At 49.1% G+C, this 25486-nt stretch overlaps 1 protein-coding gene and 1 long non-coding RNA gene across 9 annotated transcripts in view; one reads left to right on the top strand and one right to left on the bottom strand.

Moving 5' to 3' along the window:
- Positions 1-25486, bottom strand: part of NAV1 (neuron navigator 1) — a 274917-nt gene that overhangs the window by 197029 nt on the left and 52402 nt on the right. The gene's annotated exons all lie outside the window — the stretch shown is intronic.
- Positions 271-855, top strand: LOC116558693. Its single transcript, XR_004272129.1, has 2 exons — positions 271-390; positions 797-855. It is a non-coding gene; the product is annotated as an uncharacterized LOC116558693 (long non-coding RNA).

Below are 25486 nucleotides of genomic sequence, written 5' to 3'. Positions count from 1 at the left end.
ACCAGCTTCCCCTCCTCGCCATGTTAATTAATGAATTAATCACTTCCATTTCAAAGGGAATTTAAAGCAGTTTACAAAGATACAATCAATTCCAGATAGATTAAAGAGTTAAAGGTTAAAAAGTGAAGCCATAAAAGAATTTTTAGAACACATGCATGAACGTTTCCATAATTTTGTCGTGGGAGAGGCCTTTCTAAATATGACATCAAAGGCAGAAATCATAAAGTAAAACACTGATAGACATGAGTACATAAAAATTAAAATCTCTGCATGGGCAAAAAACCTTTTCAAAAGGTTCAAGACATCAATAAACTATAAAAAGGCCAGGCACAGTGGCTCATATCTGCAATCCCAGCACTTTGGGAGGCCGAGGCGGGCGGATCACTTGAGGTCAGGAGATCGAGACCATCCTAACCAACATGGTGAAACCCCGTCTCTACTAAAAATGAAAAAATTAGATGGGTGTGGTAGCAGGTGCCTGTAGTCTCAGCTACTCAGGAGGCTGAGTCAGGGGAATCACTTGAACCTGGGAGGCGGAGTTTGCAGTGAACTGAGATCATGCCACTGCACTCCAGCCTGGTGACAAAGCGAGACTCCATCTCAAATAAATAAATAAATAAACTATAAAAATACTTGCAACAGGTATGCAAAACAAGGAATTAATACCTTTACATATAGGGAGCTTTACCAAATCAATATTTAAAAGCAAGCTCCCTAGAGAATAAAGGGCAGGCAGGGCACAGTGGCTCACACCAATAATCCTAGCACTTTGGAGGCCAGCTGGGGAGGATCAGAGTCCAGGAATTTGACAACCAGTCTGGACAACATGGTGAAACCTCATCTCTACAAAAAATAAATAAATAATTAAAATTAGCTGGGTGTGGTACTGTGTGCCTGTACTCCCATCTACTCAGGAGGCCAAGGCCGGAGGACTGCTTGAGCCTGGAGGGCAGAGGTTGCAGTGAGCTGAGATCGTGTCACTGCACTCCAACCCAGGCGACAGAGTGAGACCCTGTGAACAACAAAACTGCAAAAGAGTAAATACAATAGGCCAAAACAAAACAGAAACCAAAGTCGTCATTAGAAATTGAAGAGATGCAATTAAATAAGTTATCATTTGTTGCTATCAAATTTACTATATCATAGAAAATTAAAATATCCAGTGTTGGTAAGAGTATATGGCCATGAGGCTGGGTGCAGTGGCTCACATCTGTAATCCCAGCACTTCAGGAGGCTGAGGCAGGTGGATCACCTGAGGTCAGGAGTTCAAGACCAGCTTGGCCAATATGGTGAACCCCCATCTCTACTAAAAATACAAAAAAAGAAAAAAAAATAGCTGGGCATGGTGGCACATGCCTGTAGTCCCAGCTACTTGGGAGGCTGAGGTAGGAGAATCGCTTGGGAGGCGGAGGTTGCAGTGAGCCGAGATCACACCACTGCACCCCAACCTGAATGACAGAGCAAGACTCTGTCTCAAAAAAAAAAAAGTGGGAACAATGCCAGATCTAAAAATGTGCGCTAGGAAAATGATTATAGATGGGAACAAAGATTTATGTACAATGAAAATAGTCAGTTTGACTCTCAAAGGGTGTATTGGCATTGGATGAAGAAAAAGAAAAGACAAAGGACATTTTGGACAGAGAAAAGACCACCAAAGCATGGCCGGTTCCCTTGAGATCCCGGGGATCCCCCCTTTCATATTATGGAGAAAGCCGTAAGCAACTGCATGGAATTGTTTATAGCTGTTGCTGACCTTTCCCAGACCTTTGACTCCGTGGTCTGGGACCAATTACAGCCTAAGCTATAAGAAGAAGTCAGTGTAGACCCTTGAGCATTGATGGATTTCTAAAACTCCAGTTTGAAGTGACCATGAGAGTCAGGGCTTATTGGATTGCTCTGCAATAAATGAAATAAACTCCACAAGAAATTATTCTACAAGGAAAGTGCTAAGACCCCCGTATCCTTTTCTCTAATTTGTACTTTAATGACTTGATACCATTATTTGATGAGCTAAAGCACCCTGTCCAGCAGAAGGACGGCAAAGCCATGTGTGCCCAGGGAACTACAACCAGCTCACCTCTGCTTCTCCAGTGGCTGCCCACGGCCTAAGCCTGGAGGGCCACACCCAGGGCTTGCCTGCCTCCTGCCTCTTCCTCATCTAGCTCATGTCGCTCCCTGCCCACCCACCAGGCCACATATTGAGGGACCCTCTGAGTCACCCTCTACTTGCCCACAGTCTCCCACTAAGGGCACCCTGTCCAGCACCCAGCCCCAGCATGCCAAGGACAGCCCCACAGGAAGCACAGAGAAGGACTTTCATAACGGGAATTCGGAGAGTGTAAGCAGGTGCTACTTGCAGCTGTAAGAATCTGGGTAAATTACTCAGCCTCTCCATGTCCAGTCTGCAAAATGAGGATAGGACAAAATCTAGGAACTGCAGGCAGGTGGAGAAGCAAGTGCTCTTTAAGACCAGAAGACAGCACCATGCTTTATCCTGGCTTCAGGCCAGTAGTCAGAATCTTTTCTCAGCAGAGATGAGAGTCGACTGACTTTGCTATCCTCCTTATATCTAGCCACCCCTCTACTGGTCAGTCATGTGAATCTGTGACAATGCCATGCAGGACGAGAAGTAGAGTGTGGACCTGCTCAAAGCCTCATAAGGGCCCTGAGCTGCTGACCTCGGCCTGTAGCACAGAGCAAGGCTGTACACTGACTATACAGCTAACCAGCTGGCCACCCATGAGAAGGGCCTTGACCACTGACCCATTGCAGCCACACCCCTGAGATTTCAGCATTCCCAGGTTCCATTCCCTGCACTGACCATGTGCCACATGGTGCATGTGCTTCTTCCCTGCGCTCCGATCCCCACCAAATCCCAGTGTGGGGACCAAAGTCAATTCCGCACCCTAGACCACCCCTTCTGGGAGCTGCGTTGGTGAGAGAACCCAGAACTAAATCTTGACTTCATCTCTCCTGGGAGTCCCTCCCCAACTCCGGATATGTTGCCCAATGACCGCCCCACCAAGAGCCCAACTCACCTACATTGTCCTCCATGCGTCCCTGGGCTCCCAGCCCCTTGGCTCACACCTCCCCCAGTCCCTATAGCTAGGGCTGGCTGGATTTCCAGCTACGAGAGCCCTAAGGCTGAGGCGGCTGCGTCTCCTTCGCTTGCTAATGGAGCAGACGCAGTTGCTGCTTTCCTGGATCATCATTTTTTCAAAAGCTCGATGGGAGGAGGGTTTTAAAACATTCCCATGGTAGGTCACAAGAGTCCCACCCCTCCCTCTCCACTGCACTTGGGGCCCTGCTCTCTCCTCCATCTGCAACTTGATAACCCTCACCTAGACGGGCAGGGGAATGTACATGGGACGTGACAACCATTGCCCCAGGTGGGAGCCTGGGAGGATCAGACCTCCTTAAAGATACTGAGTACCTGTGGGTTCTCGTTCTTCGGAACCCCTTTCACAGGTCAAGGAAATGAGGTCCAGAAGTTAAGTGAGCTGCCCAAGGACACACACAGCTAAAAAGTGGCAGAGAGGTGTGATTCAAACGCGATGGACAGGAAGTCTTGGGCTCAAGGATAGATCCCCTTGGCCACACCTGCCAAGAGCATATCCAGGCTTTGCCTACATGCCCCCAACCTCCATGATCAACTCTGACCTTGCTCTGATTGGAGCTTGGAACCTTCCAGAGGTAGAGTTGGGGGTGGGAAAGGGAGATCCATTTTACAGGGTGGAAACCAGAAGAGAAGAAAATCAGTCATAGGTAGCTCTGGGGGCGGCCTCTTTTCCCTCTTCTTCTCCTCCCAGCACTCTGGAGATCTAGCTAGTTTTCCCAACCACCTTACATGCTGTTTGCCTTTGTTGGTACAGGGGCATTGCCCATGTGAGACTGCAGATAGCATGAATGGGATGGGGTAAGATAGGCCTCATGCAGCATGGCTGCAGGTTTAATATATGCCTAGTTGCTGGCAAGTTACACACCTGTAATCTCAGCACTTTGGGAGGCCTAGGAGGAAGGAGGATTGCTTGAACTCAGGAGTTTGAGACCAGCCGGGGAAACATAGCAAAACCTCGTCTCTACTTAAATAAAAATAGAAAAATTAGCCCAGTATGGTGGCATGTGTGGCCATTATAGTCAACTTCGTGCATCTCAAGAGACCAAACATGTTCCCGACATTATTTTATTCAGCCTGCTCACACGGAACATAAAGCAATAGAGAGTGAGGCGGGGTAGAGAAAGTTCCCCTCATTTCAGAGGCAGGGAAACAGAGCCTCAGAGCAAGCATGCTGTCTCCCAAATCATTTGGTCCATTAAGAATGCAGATTGGGTACTGCAGCTAGCAGGCATGTCTAGGCCCCAGGAGAGATCACCTGTGCGGAGTCCTCACCCTTTAGCTTTTGAGGCATCCTCATCTGTGGGCCTCAGCCCAAATCCCACTCCCCATGTGTATTCTCTCCCCTTTCTTCCCCAGCCAACCCAACCCTGCTGATAGGGACCTGAAATCTCAGTTGTCCTCCTCAATCCCCACCTCAACCCAGGTGTGTTGGGGTTAATGTTTGGTCTCTTGAGATGCACGAGGTTGACTATAACGGCCCTCATCTCCTGGACCTCAGTGTTAGACAAAAATGTGTCTGAGAAGCAGGACAATCTATGTCTCTTTCATTTTATTTGTTCTCGACACAGGGCCCAGGCTGGAGAGCAGTGGAGCAATAATAGCTCACCACAGTGTCAATCTCCCTGGCTCAAGCGATCCTCCCACCTCAGTTTCTTGAGTAGCTGAAAATATAAGCACACATGGCACCACACTGGCTAATTTTTCTATTTTTATTTTTAATAGAGATGAGGTCTTTCTATGTTTCCCTGGCTGGTCTCAAACTCCTGAGCTCAAGCAATCCTCCTTTCTCTTTGGCTTCCCAAAGTGCTGGGATTATAGGATGAGCCACTATGCCCGGCTTATGTCTCTTAAACAAGGGTCTGTTCGAGCCAAAAAGCTTGGCTGTCAGTGCCAACCAGTCTTTGTGATAACTTGCAATGTGTCTGGGGAGTCTCAAGGGTAGAAGTTTGGGGTAGAGCTGGAGGTATAAGCAAGGAGAGTGTTTCTTTCTTACGGTGGAGAGAGAGAGAGAGAGAGTGTGTGTGTGAGAGAGAGAGAGAGACAATGAGAGAGTGAGAAAGAGAGACAGAGAGATTGGGAACTCCTGTAAGATCCCCTACCTCCAAAGATGCTTTCTTTGCTCTTTCTCTAAGTGCTTGGATCTGAAATTTCACTTAACCTCAATGAACAAGAGGAGGGCTTCATTGCTCTTTAGTTCCTTCATCCTGGGGATCCTAGTCCTCAGTAAATTACATGAAGGAATTAGTACTCTCTGTTCCAAAAGAACATTGCACTTACAAATGGATTCATGGCAGGATCTCTTTGTTCAGCAACCACACACCTTGGCTGGGCACTTTCCATGTACCAGGTGCTGTGGCAATTGCAATGGCTGAGACCCAGGTTCTGCTCTCTAGGAGCTAGCAATCTGGTGGGGAAGAAACACATGAACACTCATGACAAGTAACATGTGCAGTGTGTGCGTCAAGAGAGACAAAACAGGCTGGGCGCGGTGGCTCACGCCTATAATCCCAGCACTTTGGGAGGCTGAGGCAGGCGGATCACCTGAGGTCAGGAGTTTGAGACCAGCCTGACCAACATGGAGAAACCCTGTCTCTACTAAAAATACAAAATTAGCCAGGCATGGTGGCACATGCCTGTAATCCCAGCTACTCAGGAGGCTTGAGGCAGGAGAGTCGCTTGAACCCGGGAAGTGGAGGTTGCAGTGAGCTGAGACTGCGCCACTGCACTCCAGCCTAGGCAACAAGAGTGACACTCTGTCTAAAAAAAAACAGAGAGAGAGAGAACAGAGTGCCATGGGGATTTAGATGTCATGTCTGTTAGGGAGGCAGGATCTGGGGCGGCTTTTAGGAAGAGCAGTGGGGTTGGTAGTGGGTGGTTTGAGGTCTGGGAAGCAGTGGATTTGATGGTGGAACTCCTCATGCCCCTGGGTCTATCCATCAGTGCCCCACTACAGACCCCTGCTCTTTAAAGAGCTCTGTGGTACAGTTGTTAGAAAATAAACTCTGGAGCCAGAATGCCTGGGTCCAAAGCTTGGCTCTGTCATTTGCTGGTGGCGTGACTTAAGGCAAATTGCAGAACCTCTGAGTTCTCTCCTCTGTACAATTAGATTGTGCCGGGTGCAGTGGCTCATGCCTGTAATCCCAGCACTTTGGGAGACTGAAGCAGGTGAATCACGAGGTCAGGAGTTTGAGACCAGCCTGACCAACATGGTGAAACCCCACCTTTACTAAAAACACAAAAATTAGCCGGGTGTGGTGGTGCATGCCTGTAATCCCAGCTACTCAGGAGGTTGAGGCAGGAGAATCGCTTGAACCCAGGAGGCAGAGGTTACAGTGAGCTGAGATTGTGCCACTGCACTCTAGCCTGGGCGACAGAGCAAGACTCCATCTCAAAATAAAACAAAAAACAAAAAAGACGAGATTCAGACAGGATCTACTCATAGAGTTGCTGTGAAGAGTACGTCAGTTAATAAACAGAAAGTGCTTAGAACAGTGTCTGGCACATAGTAAGGACTCGACAAGTATTTCTGTTATTATAATCACAGGGGCAAAAAACAAAAACAAAAACAAAAATCTTTTTCAAGTGTCCCCCCATCCCATGCACCCAGGGATAGAGGCTGAGCTGCCTCGTTCTCCTGAGCTTCCAGCAAAGCCGAAGAGGCTGAGAACACCTGCTAGGTCTGGATCAGAAACCTGGAGCATCAACACGAACAACACTGTGCATGCTTCATGCGATAATACCTAAGTGCCCACCACAGTGGAAAGGGCAGGAAACTAGACAGTTTAAAAAACATGTAATGGAAAGAGTAAAGGCTTTTGAATCTGAAGATCTGGGTTCAAATCCTAGCTCTGCTACTTCTTGCTATGTGGCTTTAGACAAGTTAAGTTTTCTGAGCCCAGAATCCTCATCTGCAATAAGTAGTCATGAGGTTTTATAAAGATCAAATGAGAGAGTAAAGACAAGGCATCTAGCATGGTGACTGGCACACAGGAAGTGCTCCAGAAATGGCAGAAATTGGCCAGGCATGGTGGCTCATGCTTGTAATCCCAGCACTTTGGGAGGCCGAGGCAGGTGGATCTCAAGGTTAGGAGTTCAAGACCAGCCTGGCCAAGATGGTGAAACCCTGGTCTCAACTAAAACTGCAAAAATTAGCCAGGTGCGCTAGCAGGCTCTAATGCCTGTACTTCCAGCTACTTGGGAAGCTGAGGCAGAAAAATCGCTTGAACCCAGGCGGCTGAAGTTGCAGTGAGCAGAGATTGCATCACTGCACTCCAGCCTAGGCATCTGAGTGAGATTCTGCCAAAAGAAAGAGGAGGGGGGAGGGGAATCATGTTAAGGAGAACAGCTGTCCCTCCTCCCAAAGGAAAGTTGCTAAATTCAAACACAGAATGGGACAGTCTGCTGGATGGCAGGTGAGTTGAGAGGCTGGTGGCTTCCCAGGCAAAGTGAGACAGTCCCTGCCCCTGAAAGCTATGTATCAGCCACACCCAATACACTTTTCTCACTCCTCCCTTTCCAGTCTACATCCCAACTGTCTGCTCTCTAATCCTCACCCCGGTACTTTATTTACTTTATTTTAAAATCAAACACTTTTTAGCTGCATTTGCTGACTGCCTGTCAGGCACTGTTCTAAGTGCTTTGCCTCATTAACTTGAAATTGTTCTATAAGTTTGTGCTATTATTATCTATCAATCATCTCCACTTCAGAGGCAAGGAAACTGAAGCACAGAGATGTTAAGGAACTTTCTCAAGATTACACAGCTAGTAAATGGCACAGTCAAGATTAGATCCAAACAGTCTAGCTCCAGAGATTGTGCTTCTCACCCTACAGCCTAAATCCAGGCTTCAGCCCTGACTCCTTTCCACCCCAATCTTCCAGCCTTTCAGCTTCATTCCGGCTCCAGGCCCCGCCCCATCAGGACAAATGGAGGCTACCTGGCCATGAAAGCTCTGCAAACCCCAGAGCAAGGAAGTATTTTGGGCCTGTAAATATTTCACTCTGGCTCAGAGGGCGGTGAGAGCCTAAGCACCAGCTCTCTCAGATCTGCGGGGGCCAGGGGCGGGGCGGGGCGAGGGGAAGGGAAGGCGAGCACCAATATTTGGCGGCGTTCCCTCCCTCCCGGGTCTGGAGAGCTCGCCAGTCGCAAGTTCCCGGCCCCGCTCTCCACCGCCCTTTCTGCCCTTGAGGCTCCCGCAGCAGCTGCCGGGGTTGGGGGGAGAGGGGGCGGGGCGCGCAGGGCTGCGGCCGTGGTGCTGATAGGACAGCTCCTCCTGCAGTGGCCCTGTTAAAGGGGCCGCGATTGCGTTTGGGAATGCACTGAACATGCCCATTTCGAAAAGGTCCGACCATTTTAACCAGAGTACCTAGGGGTTGGATATGCAAAAAAAAAAAAAAAAAAAAAGAGGACGAGGAAAATATTCATAGTAGAGGATTGGAGTAGCTCTGAACTCAAGCACTGAGGTACAGACACTGCACAGCACAGAGTGTTGGCTAAAAACAGAGTCCTGGAGCCAGAACCACCCCTCTCCCCCCAGCCCCATCTTCCCAACCCCACTCAGCCCCCTCAGCCCCCTGTACAAATCTGGGTACGGCTGCTTCCTGCTTTGAGGTCCTGAGCAAATTACTTAACCTCCTTAGCCCGTTTCCTCCTCTGTGAAATGGGGATGATAACAATATCTACCTCAAAGTGTTGTTATAAAGACTAAGTGAATTATTGTTATTATTATTAAGTCTTGCTCTGTCGCCCAGGTTGGAGTGCAGTGGCACAATCTCAGCTTACTACAACCTCCGCCTCCTGGGTGCAAGCGATTTTCCTGCCTCAGCCTCTCATGCAGCCGGGATTACAGGTGTGTCCCACAATGCCCAACTAATTTTTGTGTTTTTAATAGAGACAGAGTTTTGCCATGTTGGCCAGGCTGGTCTTGAACTTCTGACCTCAGATGATCCACCCACCTCAGCCTCCCAAAGTACTGGGATTACAGGTGTGCGCCACCACGCCTAGCCATTAGTGACTTTTGTCAGCCATTCCAGTCAGAATAGCACAAACATTGTCACCAGAATGTTTCAGCTTTAATCTAAATTTCTGTTTTCTTAGTTGAGTACAAACAGGACAGCCAATTCATATGGGGTTGGTGGCAGGGGTGGGAATAGAGGGTAACTAAATTACACAGCAGACTGAGTTTCCAAAATAAATACATTTAAGACCATAGCATGGGCTAGTTAAGAAAGATGGGGCGATCCCTTTTCATGGAGGTCCTTCTGAAGTTGAGGCACTTCTGACTATATGAAGACGACTTAGGTGCAAGCTGTTCAGAGACAGGAAGTGGACGGAATGACTGCACGAATCCAGGAGCCACAGGCAGAATCCCTGGACCACACACAGGCCTCTTGGCAAGCTTTCTTACAACATTTGACACATACACTCCCTCTGCCCTGGAAATCCCGGTTAGTTCCTCCCAGGACCAAATCTCAACTTGGGCTTCACCTCAGGCAAGAGAGAAGTGTGTCCTGTGGTGCCACTCCAAAGATATGACTTGTACTGCTGCAGCCCTCAGACCATCACCATACACGCAAAACAACACTCACTCACACACAGACGTACATTCACTCACTCACCCCCACCCACACAAGCACACTCACACACCGAGACACAGATACACATTGCCCTGCTCCAAATGCTGTGTCCCCTCCAAAATTCCTAAGTTGAAACCTAATCTCCAATGCAATAGTATCAAGAGGTGGGCCTTCGGGAGGAGATTAGGTCATGAGGGCTCTACCTTTGTGAATGGGCTAAGTCCCTTGATAAAAGAAACTTGAAGGAAGCTGTCTGCCCCTTTCTTCTACTGTGTGAGGACACACAGAGGTCACCATCTGTAGGGAACAGGCCTTCACCAGACACCAAATCTGCTGGCGTCTTCATCTTGGACTTCCATCCTCCAGAACTGTGAGCAATACAGTTCTGAAGTTTAATTTTAATTCTTATTTTTTTAGAGATGGAGTCACAGCTCTGTCACCCAGGCTGGAGTACAGTGGCACTATCATGGATCACTACATCCTCAGCCTTCTGGGCTCAAGCAATTGGGGGGGGGATCGCTGAAGTGGGGGGACTTCAGCCTGCTGAGTAGCTGGGACTACAGGCATGTGCCACCATGCCTGATAATTTTGTTTTTTAACTGTATTGACCAGGCTGGTCTCCATCTCCTGGGCTCAAGTAATCCTCCTACCTCAGCCTCCCAAAGTACTGGGATTAAAGGCATGAGCCACCACTCCTAGCCTTCTGTTCTTTATAAGTTGCCCAGTCTAAAGTATTTTGTTATAGCAACCCGAATGGACTAAGACACACACATTCACACACACACACACACACACACACACACACACACACACACTCTGACATACAGAGGTTGACATATGCACACACAATGTACAAATACATATACACACTGATACATACAGATACACACATTCACACAGACACACAGATTCATGCTCACACACTTACACATACACTCACTTGCACCACACACAATTATACATACAACTCACACTCATATTCATTCTTAAACACACAAACACACACATCTCCAGCTTCCTCTCCCACCTGTCCTCCCTGTCCCTTGCTGTCCCTCCCCTTTGGCCCATTTCCCACCCAGCCCAGGGTGAGGAGGTGCTCTGCGTCCCCCCATCCTAGCTCATCTCAGAGGCTCCAGGCCCCCAGCAGTGTGCTCACAGGCTTCCCCAGAAAAATAAGCCCCAACACCCCCACTGTGGGCACACAACTTCCAATATTTGTGGGTTACAGGCCTTGTCCAGCTCACACGTGGAGCTAGGGGTAAGGGTGTAAAGGCAAATCAGAATATCCCTATGCTTGAGAGGAAGTAACTCGTCCCCAGTCAACCATTGAGTTACAGGAGAGCCTGGGGTGACTCCCCCACTCCAGGGCTCTTCCCCCATACCACAGGGTCTCCTCTCTGAATAAGGCCCCAGTGTTTCCAGACTGGGCATTGCGAGGAGGTCCCAGGGCTGGGGACAGGACTGCAACAGTCATTTACTAAGTGTTTATCCTTCTTGTCCAGCCTCTAATCTCTGCCAATTCTCAGGACAGAAATTAAGGAAGAGCTGAGATGTGGGTGTGGGGAGGCCATAGTAGAAGGATCTGAGCCCATTCTCCTTCCCCAAGCTCTTGCCTGTAGATCCTGGCTTCAGGCTCCAGCAAACCAGCTGGGAGCCATTCAGCCGGGCCTGATCCTTGGCAGAGAATGCAATCACCCCAGTCTGTGTCAAGAGAAAGACAAGGATGGGCAGCCAGTGGTGGTGTCCCATCAGAGTGGGCATGGGCAGAGTGGGCAGAGCCTTGGCAGGAAGCAGGGGAAGCTGACGTCTGCTGGCTGGGACTTGGATGGGGAGGGGGTGGGGCTCAGTACCCCCAGCGCCCGCCTGGCTGGCTCCTGGCTCTGAATGGGGATTAGAATTGTCCACAAGCCGTGGGAGTGATCATTTCCCTCCCCATCGCCACCCCCAGAGCCCAGAACTCTGCCAACACCTCCAGAAGTATCCTTATTCTTAGACTCTGGCATGGTCTCCTTTCTGGCCAGATGGCAATGTGTTCTTACAGAGGAAAGATGGGGCTGGCTGTGTTACTTTCAGGTAGCTTACTGTCATTTATAGTTAAGTGATCAAGCAATAGCCAAGATCTCACCTCTTACTCCAAGCCCAGCCCAGCCATTCCCCAGGAGAGGTTTCTGAATACCGTACTGCCCAGACTTGGCATTCCCAAGGCAACTCCACCACCCCAGCCTATGTCTAGAGAAGGACAAATGCTCTTCCCCAGACAGTGTGTCCTGCCCCTGTGCCTGTCGACAGAGGCAGGACATGGAGATCTCAAACACACCTGTGCCAAAGAGATGTTCACTGCATTCCTCCAACACGTCCCTCAGAGACCCTCATCCCATCTCCCTAGGCTGGAAGGTCTTCCAAGTGTCTTACCTTCATCCTTCCTGCTAATAATCCCAGTTCACTTCCCCGGTTCTCCATTCTAGGGGCTTGTTTCTCACAACCTCTGGCCTCTGGGAGAGAAGCGGGTTTTGAGCTTCAGGGAGGGAACCCAGAGCCACCCAGCTGAAAAATGTCATCAGCATATTGGTATTTTTCGCTGATTTGGTCCATGTGAATGGCTCCACTTTCAGTATCCTCAGTTCCTTTTCAATTAGCCAAGAGAAATGATTTAGTGCTAATGAAAATCAATGATTTAAAACACAAATCCCAGGGGGCTGGAGGCCTCCGTTATAAATACTTCCCAGGAAGTTGAGCGCACGTGGGAAGCAGGTGCAGACAGCTTCCTTCACCCCAAGTAGAGCAGAGAAGGCACCTTCCCTCTCTCTGCTCCTTCCTCTGTTCCAGGATACCTCCTGCTACACAGGTCCCAGCTCCGAACACCCCAACAATTGGCATGCTCCCCTGCAATGCAGATCAGAGCTTACCGAGTTCTAAGCCACAAGGGTTTAAATGTCTAGGTCCTTGGGGAGGTGCCCTGAAGACAGTCCCTGTTCCATCTAAGTGTCCCTCTCTCCCTCCCCACTCCCAAGGCCTCTCCATCTCCATATATATGTATATGTCCTTTCCTCCGGGCCAGAGTTACTAGAAGTCTGGCTTCCCAAACAATAGTTTAGATTCCAGATGGACACTGGGGCTGCTGAATGGGGAGGAGCAGAGGTAAGTGGAGCCTTGGGCTGGGGGAGCTCAGTGCAGACACAGAAACTTGAGCCTGTGAAGACCCCCAGGCAGCGAGCCAGATGACCGTGTCTCCCACCAGGCCTGTCAGCTCCATCTTTCTCACACTTACTTTATTATCGTTTTTCTCCCCCATCTTAAACTTCCAGCATTTCTACATGAATGGGTTTTCCAGCCAGGCAGATGGAGGTGGTATCCCTCAACAAATCCCACACACTTCCAGGGCCACTGGTCTGCGGCAAGGGACGAAGGTTCCTTGGTGCCGGGGCAGGAGAGATCTGGGAAATTTTGGACTGTTTCTAAAGCCGTCCAGCCCAGAGGCCCAGACCACTTTCCAGTGTGTGGGCTGGTTCCCTGCCTGGAACAGCAGAGCCTGGCATTTAGAGGGGGCTGGACCTGGAATCTGACTTCCAACCTGTTAGTGGAGCTGTGTTGTGAGGTGCAGACCAGACCTCTTGCCAAGTGAAGGCAGCACCAAGCTGGCTACACTAGCAATAAGCTCTTCCTTCCCCCCAGCAGCTCAGAATGTGTGAGGGGCAGGGTTGGGGGATCAGAAACTTGAGCTGGGATCTGGCAGCAGGCCCAGCAGTCACGTGCAGCCCAGGAGTCAGAACACTGGACGGGATTCCAGCACCAAGCATCCTCCGAGTTACTCCTTCCCTAGGTCTTAGCTTTGCCATCTGAAGAGTGGGGCAAGCAATTCCAGCACTAAAGACAATTCCAGCCCCGTTGCCCTCTCTGGTTCCATCGGTTGCTTATGTGTTTCTGTTCCCACCAAAGCTGAGTTCCCCTGTCTTGCTGGCTCCAGCAGCTTCCCTCAGAGCCAAACTAAAACTATGCTTGAACCCCATTCCTGCCAGCACAGCGCTGCCAAGCCAGGGTGACTCCTCGCTCTCAGCAGCAGCACATTCGTGTGGTAGTCACGCACGGAGGGTGAGGCCAGGCCTGGCCACTGCCCAAGGCCCCAGATCCAGGCTGCAGAAGAGAAACCCTCCTTCCCCAGCTGACCCCAATCTCGGAAAAAAAGTCCCATGAGCTGTGAGGCTCCAGGGTGTAGCTGCCCAAGACCTGGCATCTTGCCAGACACCCGGAGCCTGACAGGTGAGCTTAAGGGAGACTCCTATCAGCAGAGTGGAAAGCGCCCCCTCTCCTTCCCTGTCATGCTGGGCGGACCCAGGAGACCGACTGCCTCTGTTCTGCCTGTACTCAGGGCCTCACTAACCTGGAAGTCCCCGCACATCTCTGAACAGGGTCACCTCTGCCTGGAAGGAGGGATCAGGAGGTTAGACTGGGGCTACCCAACAAGCAGGACCACAGCAAGAGGGGCATCTGAGGTGGAGTCCATTGGCATTTGTAGACTTGGATCAGAAACTCACAGGCCATGCAGACCAATACCACTTATCAGCTTTTATCCCCATACCGGATGACACTATTCACTTTTATTTTTAAGATTAAGTCTTCCTCTTGTCCCCCAAGCTGGAGTGCAATGTTGGGATCTGGGTTTACAGCAACTTCCGCCTCCCGGGTTCAAGCAGTTCTCCTGTCTCAGCCTCCCGAGTAGCTGGGATCACAGGTGCCCACCACCACGCCAGGCTAATTTTTGTACTTTTAGTAGAGATGAGGTTTCACCATGTTGGGCAGGCTGGTCTTGAACTCCTGACCTCAGGTGATCCGCCCACCCGGGCCTCCTAAAGTGCTGGGATTACAGGTGTGAGCCACCACACCTGGCCAATATTGACTTTTTATAAGTTTTGCGGGGATACTATTTAGAATGCAATTCTACTTATAAGCTGTACAGTTTTGTACAGTTCTACTTATAAGCTCTGTAAGCTTTGGTTGGCTCATCGGAAAAACAAGAGTACCTATATCACTGAGTTGCTGTAGAGGTTAAAAAATAATGTGTAGAAAATGTTTAGCATTGTAGCACATGATAAGTCCTTAAAAAAGGGTAGTTCTTGTTGCTTATAAAAATAGCATGTGCATTAGAAAAAACTTACAAAATCTCAAAAAATGTCTATCACCTATAAGGTTATCATCCTACTAAGTCAACTATTAGCCTTTGTAGGTGTTTTGGGTTCTTCCAGGGTTTTTACTGTTCATCTCTCACACACACACACACGTTATCATTATACTCTATATTTTACATCTTTTTACTATGTATTATGCATTTTTACTTTTCATTTTAAAGTCTTCATGCCAGGTGCAGTGGCTCACACCTGTAATCCCAGCACTTTGGGAGCCTGAGGTGGCAGATCACTTGAGGTCAGGAGTTTGAGACCAGCCTGGCCAACATGGTAAAATCCTGTCTCTGCTAAAAATACAAAATTAGCTGGGCATTTTGGTGCGTGCCTGTAATACCAGCTACTCAGGAGGCTGAGGTGGGAGAATTGCTTGAACCTGGGAGGCAGTGGTTGCAATGAGCCGAGATCGTGCTAATGTATTCCAGCCTGAGAGACAGAGTGAGACTCCATCTCAAAATAATAATAATAATAATAATAAAGTCTTTAAAAATTATTAAAAACATACTTATTAGTAGGTAATAAACTATTATGTGAATGCATTATACAGAAATTATTTGGCCAGGCATGGCGACTCACGCCAGTAATCCCAGCACTTTGGGATGCTAAGGTTGGCAGATTTACTTGAGATCAGGAGTTCAAGACCAGCCTGGCCAACATAGTGAAACCCCATCTCTACAAAAATACAAAAATTAGCTGGGCATGGTGGCAGATGCCTGTAGTCTCAGCTGCTTGGGAGGCTGAAGCAGGAGAATCGCTTGAACCCAGGAGGCAGAGGTTGCAGCAAGCCAAGATCCCACCACTGCACCCCAATCAGGGTGACACAGGGAAACTCCGTCTCAAAAAAGAAAAAATTATTGATCACTTTACCACCACTGCTCATTGTTGTTTCCAGTTTTCCACTATTATGTATGACAGTGTGATAAACATCCAAAGTAGTTTCACTTGGGACTTAGATTATTTCCTCAGGCTACATTCTTTGAAGGAGAATTACTGGGTCCAAGAAGAGAATCTTATAAAGATTCTTGGTTACAAATTGCAGATTGCTTGTCAGAAGATTAACTAAGTTGTTCTTCCTCCAATAGTGTCTAAGGGTATTTGACTCATTCCTTCTGTCTTAGCAATTAGTATCTTGAATCTACATGGCCTTGTTCAGCAGGGGGGGTGTAGCCTTTGCTGGAGGCCTGGCTCCCCATTTAGCCACACATACCAAGAGCTTGAACCATGTTCTTGAACAGCCAGGCCAAGCAGAGGAGCAAAGCTGGAGAAAATGTGGGAGGGGTGGCCCCACAGCCAGCAGATCTTGTTCTGTTCTCCTTCCCGATCGAACACAGATAATAACAATGAGCTGCTCTACTTTGGGGATTTAAGCTAGAGGTTAGAAAGAAATTTCTGTCTGTGAAGAGCGCTGAATACTGGGACTCGGGCCTTTCTAGTCCTTCTGTTTGGAGTTTGGAGGGGCAAAGACGCTCTTCTCCTTGTAAAGTTCAAGGCCAGGTGCATGGAGAGCATGGGAAGATGACCGGTGGCCTTAGGAGAGCCTCACAGTTCACATGGCACTAGTGAGGGAAGGGCCAGCTAAATGGCATGATTGGGTGAGAAGGTTGAGTGGCTATAAGTGTCAGATACTGGCTTGGGGACAGGTCTTCCATGCACTCTCTTCCTTGAACAATAAAGACAGACCAGGTAGCCCTGTTCTGCCCATAGAAGAGGTTTTGCAATGTGCAAGTCCTGCCTTCACAAGGGTCCTGGTCGGTCCCTGGCCGCATGTCCAGAAAGGTAGTACTTAGGTGCTCTGACCTGCTCCAGCTGTCTCACCTTTCTTTTCAGTGCCTCCTCTTTCTAAGACATCACTGAACTTCCCCTTTCTAGGTGGATCCTCTAGCCACCTGGTGAATATATGTCAGGCCTTCAGAGGCTGTGAACGAAACAGCCAGAGTCCCCCTGTGAACACAAGCCCAGGTACCTGGAACTCTAACATGGTCTGGACTTCTTTCCCACTTCCTCTTTCCCTCTTTTTCCCTGCAAGCTTCCTCCTGGCAAAGTGGAAGGGACGCAGAGGCTGCTGAGGTCAACCAAGGCCTGGAGATGGACAGAGCAGGGACCCACAGGGCTCACACACCCGCAAAGTGCTTGGGCAGGAGATTGTGTGGCCTCAAATCTTATTTATAATATCTCCCATCCCCCCTCTCCTTAGCCCTCCCCTAGATGCAGCTGGCCAGGCATGGCCCAGTTCAGATGCACCCACACCTATGGCTTATTGGAAAATATTCTCTATTACCTTACCCACGCAACTATTAAAAAATCCTCCCTCATTTGGGCTGCCTTCCTGAGCTGACCCACAGAAAGGCGATCATGTGGCCCATTCCCATCTGTCTAAACAAAAAATGCCTGTGGCTCTCATTCTTTTCCCTCACATGAATGCCCTTATGCCAGAGTCTCTATCCCCCACACAGACTGTCAGTCTCGTGACTTGTTATCTCATGAGGTCTGGGTTCAGGCCATTTGTGACACCCTCTGGGGAATCCTGAGAGTGAGAAAATTATTGCTGGCAAAACTGCACAAATGTCCTAAAATAAAGGGTCTCATCACCTCCTACTACCACCCAACTTTTTTTTCTCTCTTTTGGCAATACTTGTTGTCATGGAGATTCTAACACAATGGGGCAGGTAGGAAGTCGGTTGCTAGGCAACGAGATGCTGGAGGTACAGGATTGGCTGCCAAGGTCTAAAGGAGCAGAGAGGATAGAGAGGGAAGGTGGAAAGTAGAGAAAAACCCTGGGGGCAACACAAAGGCATGGGAGAGAAGCAGAAGACAGGACCAGGGGGAAGAGAAAAAAAACAGAAGCTGGAAGAGAAAAAAAGCAACCTCCCTGGTGCTGGGTCATCATTTGTGTATGTGCTAGGATGCCCTCAGTAAAAACAACAAAGCAAAACAAATATACACTAATATATTTTCATAGCTGTGTTTATATTGTAGTAGGATGAATAAAAATTTACACAAAAAGAAGTTATTAAATATCAGGGCAGAAAAATTCTACCAGAAGATACTATGTACAGTGGAAAGAGTATGGGCTTTAGTGTCAAAAACTTGGGTTTGAATCTTCACTCCACCCCTTCCTTAATGCGTGACCTAGTCAAGTGGCATGACTTCTTTGAGCTTCAGTCTTCTTTTTTTTCCTTTTTCTTTTTTTTTTTTTTTTGAGGCAGAGTCTTGCTCTGTCACCTAGGCTGGAGCACAATCTCAACTCACTGCAACCTCTGCCTCCCAGGTTCAAGCAATTCTCCTGCCTCAGGCTCCCAAGTAGCTGGGATTATAGGTACGCACTACCATGCCCTGCTAATTTTTGTATTTTTAGTAGAGACAGGGTTTTACCATGTTGACCAGGGTGGTCTCGAACCCCTGACTTCAAGTGATCTACTTGCCCCAGCCTCCCAAAGTGCTGGGATTACAGGTGTGAGCTACTGTGCACCCAGCCCATGAGCTTCAGTTTTCTTATTTATAAAATGGGAATAGTCTCCAGGCATGGTTGCTCACACCTGTAATCCCAGCACTTTAGGAGAACATTGTGGGAGGATCGCTTGAGTCCAGGAATTCTAGACCAGTCTGGGCAACATAGCGAGACCTCCATCTCAACAAAAAAATTAAAAATTAGCCGGGCATGGTGACACACACCTGTCGTCACAGCTACTCAGGAGGCTGAGACGAGAGGATCCTTGAGCCTGGGAAGTCAGGGCTGCAGTGAGCAGTGATCACGCCACTGCACTCCAGCCTGGTGACAAAGCAAGACCCTGCCTCAAAATAAACAAAATGGGAAGAGCGACATTTATCTCCGGGGTTGTTCCAAGGAAAAATGAGATGGAGTGATGAGCTCGGGCACAGAGTGGGAGCCCAGGAAGTGCTCGTCACAAGGTTATTTCTGTTGGCTTTCTGTGACCAACCATTTGTTTTTATCTCAATCACCATTATTATAACCAGAATTGTCAGGCTGTGCAATGAGTCGAAAAGAACCTTGTTCCCGATGCCCAAAGACCTGGCTTCCATCCAGAGTAATACACCTACTGACTGAGACGTGGGCAAATGATTAACCTAAGTCTCCGTTGCTCATCTCTAAAATGGGGATAACAATCTCTCCCTCATCCACCAGGCGGATGTCCTAAATGCTGATTACTCCCATCCCGACTCCCTGCCTGGACTACTGTCTGGAGTGGGGCCAGTTTCCACCTTCAAGGAAGGGAAGGGTTCAGTGGTACCTGGATGCCCTTCCAAGCACCCCAATTCTATGTGACCATGTAGAAGACAGTGAAAGAGAATGCAGGCATGTAGAAGACAAAGCAAAGGGACATCCTCTAGGCTAATTTTCAGGCAAATTAATTCTGCCAAAGTCATGACTTCTGTTACTAGAAGCAAAGGGCAGCGGTAGGTCCTGACCGTAGTTACAGATGAAAACATGCAACAACCATTCCTGTATATTTCACAATGATGAGACTACATGAGGTCCATTCATGAGCACGTGAGTCACCAAGTCATAGGAGAAGATACACTTAAGGTGGCAGGACTGACTTGAGTTACCAGAGGCAGGTGGAGCTTTGGCAAAATACTGGATGCCTCCCAGGAAACCGTAAAATCTTTTGGGACCCATGAAGTTCAGAGAATTATTTTTGATGTCAAGCCTAAACCTTTCCTGCTGTAATTTTTAGTCCAGTCCCCCTGGTTCTGCCCTCAGAGAGCAATTTAACTGGCTAAGAAGATAACTGTCTCACCAACTTCTAGGTTCACGCCAGGACTGGGGCTGCAGGCAGGAGTGCAGTGACTCACGCAGACACTGTTTAATTCAGCTGTCTCACTGTCTACACTGCTTCCCCAGCTCTCGCCCCCAATACTCTAAATCTCTCTGTGGTTTTGAAGCCGACTTTTCCAATAATACCAACAGCATCAGAGGAATGCTGCTACCATTTCTGCTTGGCCTGAGCCAGGCTTGTCAGGATGGAGAGGCTGGGCGAGGGGGCTGAATGGGACTCGGGAAAGTCAGGAGTGTGGGTAGGACCTGAGGGGCAGCTGGTTTCCATCCCTGTCCCCCTGGAGCAACCCCCAGCCAAGAGCAGCTCTCAGGGGGTGAAGAAGGCCTGGCTCTGTGGCCAAGGCTGAAGGACTATGGCTGAGTTCATGGTAAAAAAAAAAAAAAAGACAACTTAAGGCTGGGTGTGGTGGTGGCTCATGGCTGTAATCCCAGCACTTCGGGAGGCTGAAGTGGGCAGATCATTTGAGGTCAGGAGTTTGAGACCAGCCTGACCAACGCCAACATGGTGAAACCCTGTCTCTACTAACAATACCAAAAAAATTAGCCAGCATGTTGGCACACACCTGTCATCTCAGCGACTGAGGAGGCTGAGGCATGAGAATCACTTGAACTTGGGAGGTGGAGATGGCAGTGAGCTGAGACTGTGCCACTGCACTCCCACGTGGACGACAAAGCAAGACTCCATCTCAAAAAAGAAAAGACAAAAATAAAAACAAAAACACTTAGAGAAGAACCTAATTGCAACTTTAAGAACAAGGAGTTCTTTAGGCCCAATGGGGTCCAATTCTTTTTCTCCTGCACTGGGAGGAAACATGAAGAAAAATACTTGAAACTGTGGCAGCAAGAAAGACTCAGGAGAGACTTCAGGAGGTGGCCTTGGCAGTGACTGGGTGGAGGAAGAAGTCCTCTGATGTGGGTGGCATGTTCTAATTGGATTGGTGTTTTTTTCATTTTAGACCCTTAAAAGGTGGACTATTGCCAAACCATTCTGTCTGGTGGGTCAGTGGAAGCCGAAGAGTGGGTGTGGGAAACACACCTGAGGAACCCATGTGGAGGTGCTCCAGAGAGAGGCAGTTGACAACCCAAGCTGGGCAGAACTTGGAGGTTTGCAAAGGGCTTGTAGAGCCCCCCAACACCACCACCGAGGCTGCCATGAGGGAGTAGAAAGAGCTGCTGGGATTGGGGCTCCCCTGCTTGAACTAGCTTTAAGTTTGACTGTTTTAAATATCAGTGCTTCTCTTAGTCTGTTCTATCTGCTGTAACAAAATTCTGCAGACTGGGTGGCTTTTAACAACAGAAACATACTTCTCACAAAGTTCCACAGGGAGGAAGCCCAAATTCAAGGGGCCAGCAGATGCAGTGTCTGTGAACACCTGCTTTCTGGTTCATAATGCACCTTCTTGGCCTGCCCTCACATGGTGGGAGGAGTCAAAAGTCTCACTAAGGTCTCTTTTATAAGGGCCCTAATCCCATTCACCAAGGCTCTGCACTCATGACCTAATCATCCCTAAAGGCCCCACTGCCTAATACCATCACCCTGGAGGTTAGGGATTTTTTTTTTTTTTTTTTTAGACAAGCTCTCACTCCATCGCCAAGGCTGGAGTGCAGTAGCATGATCACAGATCACTGCAGCTTCTACCTCTCAGGCTCAAGCGATCCTCCCACCTCAGCCTTCTAAGTAACTGGGACTACAGGTGCATGCCACCATGCCCAGCTAATTTTTTTGTGTGGTAGAGTCGGGATCTCACTGTGTTGCCCAGGCTGATTTGGAACTCCTGAATTCAAGTGATCCTCCTGCCTCAGTCTCCCAGAGAGCTGGGATTACAGGCATGAGCAACTGCACCTGGCCAGGATTCCAACATGTGAATATTGAAGGGACACGAACATGCAGACAACAGCAGCTCTCCATGTTAGAGCTTACGTAAACTATGTGGTCCCCAGCTGAAATAAGTCTGAAGACTCCTCCAGTTGTGTAGCTCCCTGGAGCTGGATGAGGTAGGTGACTGCTATGGCTGCCATCAGTCTGTCTCTGAACAGAAGCCAGAGCAGGAGATAACCTGAGGTGTCTGAGAGTTTGGGAAGAGGAAAACACAAAAGCAGGTTTACTGCCCAGCTTTGGCAGAGCCCCAGGGAGGGGCAAACCTCCCCAGGAGATGGCTCCTAGAACTAAGGAAATTAACCTTCCAGAGCCAGACTTCAGGTAGGGAATCTCTCAAGTGCCAGAGGATTGTGATCTCAGGATAAACTTGATCTTGAGGGCTTTTTGGCTCAGGAGAGCCCTTTGCTCTTTTACTAGGATCCAGGGATCAGACACCTCAGTCTTGTCAGCCTCCCTAGGCTTGAAATTTCTGACTCATCTTGGTCCATTTTTTTCTGTCACTCCCTCCCCCATTTTTTTTGAGTTTTTATTTTGAAGTAATTTTAGATTTACAGAAAAGTTGCAAAGATAGTACAGAGTTCCCATCTACCCTTCACCCAGTTTCCCCTAATTTTAGAATTTTACATAACCACGGTACATTTGTTAAAACGAAGAAATCAACACTGGCACATTACTATTAACTAAAGTACAGACTGCGTTTGGAGTCCACCAGTTCTTCCACTGATGTTCTTTTTCTGTTCCGCGATCCAATCTGGGATACTCCATGGCGTATAGCTTCCCTCCACCTTTTGAAACCGAAGCTTCCTTTGGAAAACTCCAGCCTGTCTCCACCATGCTTCCGGGGAAAAGAAGTTACATTTTGGGTTATCGTCCACCCTTGGTTCAGAGCAGGATGGCACCGCGCAGGGCACGGTGCAGGAATAAAAGGAAGAGAAAGTCACAGGGAAAGTGAGTCAAGGGAGGAGGCTCGCTCAGTGACCTGGAGAGTCTCTCCTTTGGGGCTTTTCTCTGCTCTGGCCTTAGGGCCCCCTCCAGTACAGACGTCATTGACTGCACAAAGGCTTTCAGGATGATTGCGGGGCTGCCATCCCAGGAACTGGGAGAATGGAGTATTCAGAGTCACAGATGAGCTGCTTTGCCTTGGACCCCTCCTCTCTCGGGCAGATAACCAGGCCTGAGCTGTCTCCTTGGTTCAGAGCCGAGAAATTGGCCTGTGACTTTAAAACTCAGCCCCTATTTTTGAGCACATAGCACTTCATAATAAACAGCAGAGAAAGTGAAGCTGAGACAAGACTGTATCTCAGCAGAATTGTTTCCAAATAAAGTGCTGTTTTCCCCCCTCAAGCTCTCCCTGGAGATGCCGATGGTGCTTTAAAACCACTAAATATCTCTCCTTGTTTATGACACAGACGCCATCCCTCCCTCCCCCTGTTCCTGAGCCTGGTCTCTTTTATAGCAATTGCGTGAGTGGCGCTGAAGAGAATCAGAGCAGCCTGCCTGATGGTTCCCCCTCCTAGTAAGAGGGTCTCATGACAGACGCAAGATTCATGGAGAGAAGCTCCCAGGACCTGAGCATCGAAGTGGGCCCTAAGTCCTGGATTTCGCTGGCTGCCTGCCACAGACCCCGAGCTGCCAGATAATCCATTCTTCTGTACCAACTGTGGGTCAGACCTCATGAAACCCTTAACAAATTCATTTTGTGCTCTGTGTTTACGAGGGTCACGGGGAACTGGAATTGCATCTGGGAGAAAGGGATGGAAGGGGCCATCCGAGGAGAGGTTAATGGACTAGGGTGACTGATTCCAGAGTGAAGGTCAAAGGGTGGCTGGCTCATGGACCTTGTAGATATAATGCCTTTGTTCTCAGTTCCCACTGAAACTGGGCCTTTCAAAAGGAAATCCTCCTCTAGCCATAAAGATTGGGGTTGGATACAAGAAAGTGACATGAGGAGGAGCTGGGAACCCCGAATCATGTGGTCCAAAGACAGTGTGACCTCGTTATCCCAGAGCATCCTCCTTGTAGGATTCCGCCTCCTCAGGGTCCCAACTTCTCCAGCTAAGACCAAGTGGGGAGGCTGTCAGAGTGGGCGACTGCCAGAAGGCAGAGATCTGGCCTTATGCCTCTTCATGTGCTAAGTGGGGCCAGCAAAAGCCCCATGAGAAGTTCCAGAAATGTTTTCTGAATGACAGGCAGCTCCTTCCTGATCCCAGTGCCCCGCCTGGTAATGATTCTATGTCCAGAGGCAGGGGGAGGGACGTCCTGGCCTCTGTGTGGCCTATCAGCTCCAGAGTAAGCCACAGAAAACAATAACGCCCCCTCCCACTGACTTCTGTTCCCAAGCTGAAGAAGCAGGTTCCTCATGAGCGGGACCCTACCAGGCTGTAGTTTCACGGCATTTGTAAAACGGTAACATGATGGCTGCCCTCACGCACTGCTTTTACTGTACCCAATAGCTCAGCCCCTTCTAGTCGGAGAAGGCATTTGACAGACGACGAACTTGAGTTTGGGGAGTGTGAGAGATTGTCCAAGGTCACAGCCCCATGCCCACTCCTATTCCAGGCCACGTGGTCCAGTTGGTCTTGCGGTCCTGCCAGTTTTCTTGACGCTCGCTCTCTGGTCTCACCACCCTAACTCAGGCCTTTCTGTGTTCTCACCAGGATGCACACTTTGTTCTCCCCACCCTGTGCTGCATGGCCCTGTCATACCATTTCTCCCTGAGGCCAGAAAGACCTGATCAAATTGTGGTTCTGATAATGACCCTCCTATGAAGTAAAATCAAGTGTCTTGGGGGTTCTCTCAGACCCTCCACCACTTGATTTCTCTTTATCTCCCAGCCCCATCACTCTGCCCTGCCTGCCTCATTCTTTATCTTCAAGTTTTACTAAACAGTTTATCACTTATCCACACACCACAAGGTTTCAGGCCTCTCCTTAGCTAATTTCTCTTTCTTTTCTTTTGAGACAGAGTTTCGCTCTTGTTGCCCAGGCTGGAGTGCAATGGCACGATCTTGGCTCACCACAACCTCCACCTCCCAGGTTCAAGCTATTCTCCTGCTTCAGCCTCCCAAGGAGCTAGGATTACAGGCATGCACCATCACACTCAGCTAATTTGGTATTTTTAGTAGAGACAGGGTTTTTCCATGTTGGTCAGGCTGGTCTCCAACTTCCAACCTCAGGTGATCCACCCACCTCAGCCTCCCAAAGTGCTGGGATTACAGGCATGAGCCACCTTGCCTGGCCTCCTTAGCTAATTTCTATTCATCCTTCAAGCTCAGCTCAGATGTCATCCCTTCCAGGAACTTCTCTGACCTTCTGTAAGTGGCCCTGAGCTGCCAGAGCACTGTGTACATAGCGCTGGCTGCTCAGTCACCACGTATACCTGGCTCATCTCCAAAGCTGCCTTCTTGAAGACACTTAGCTTAGGCCTGGTATCATTCCTGGCACGTAGTAGATGCTCAGTATATATTGGAGGCATTGATGACACCTTGACGCTCAGCTGAACTCCCTCCCCTTGCGTCCTTGCAGAGGTGGGTGGGGCTGACTTCCCCCAACTCTGCTGGCTGGAATCTGGGGGAATGGATAGGGCAGGAGATGGCACACCTCACAGGGGAGGGGCCTGCGTCACCTCATCACATTGGGCCAGGACATCACGGGCACAGCAGGAGGAAATGAGACACAGCTGGCCAGGAAGCAGACCAGGAACTCTTCCCAGTGGAACAGGAAGGAGGGTGGAGCGTGGGGGTGGAGCTTCCGCAGGAGCGGGAGGGAGGAAACCTGGCTCCTGTCCTCCCAGCTCGGCCCTCAGCCCGGTTGGTGGAGCGGGGGCTCCGCAGCCTGAGGGAAGGGGTCACTGCAGATCCTCTTCTCAGGCTTTAACCAGAGGGCCCCAGGGGCATGTTAGAAGGTTATGTGATAGTCTGTGGTTTGCACAGTGAGCCTTG

The sequence above is a fragment of the Sapajus apella genome, unplaced genomic scaffold, assembly GCF_009761245.1.
Source record: "Sapajus apella isolate SASKATOON/1434 unplaced genomic scaffold, GSC_monkey_1.0 scaffold22, whole genome shotgun sequence".
NCBI classification, from domain to species: Eukaryota; Metazoa; Chordata; class Mammalia; order Primates; family Cebidae; genus Sapajus; species Sapajus apella.
The sequence above is the reverse complement of the archived record's forward strand: the minus strand, read 5'-3'. Positions and strand labels throughout refer to the sequence as shown.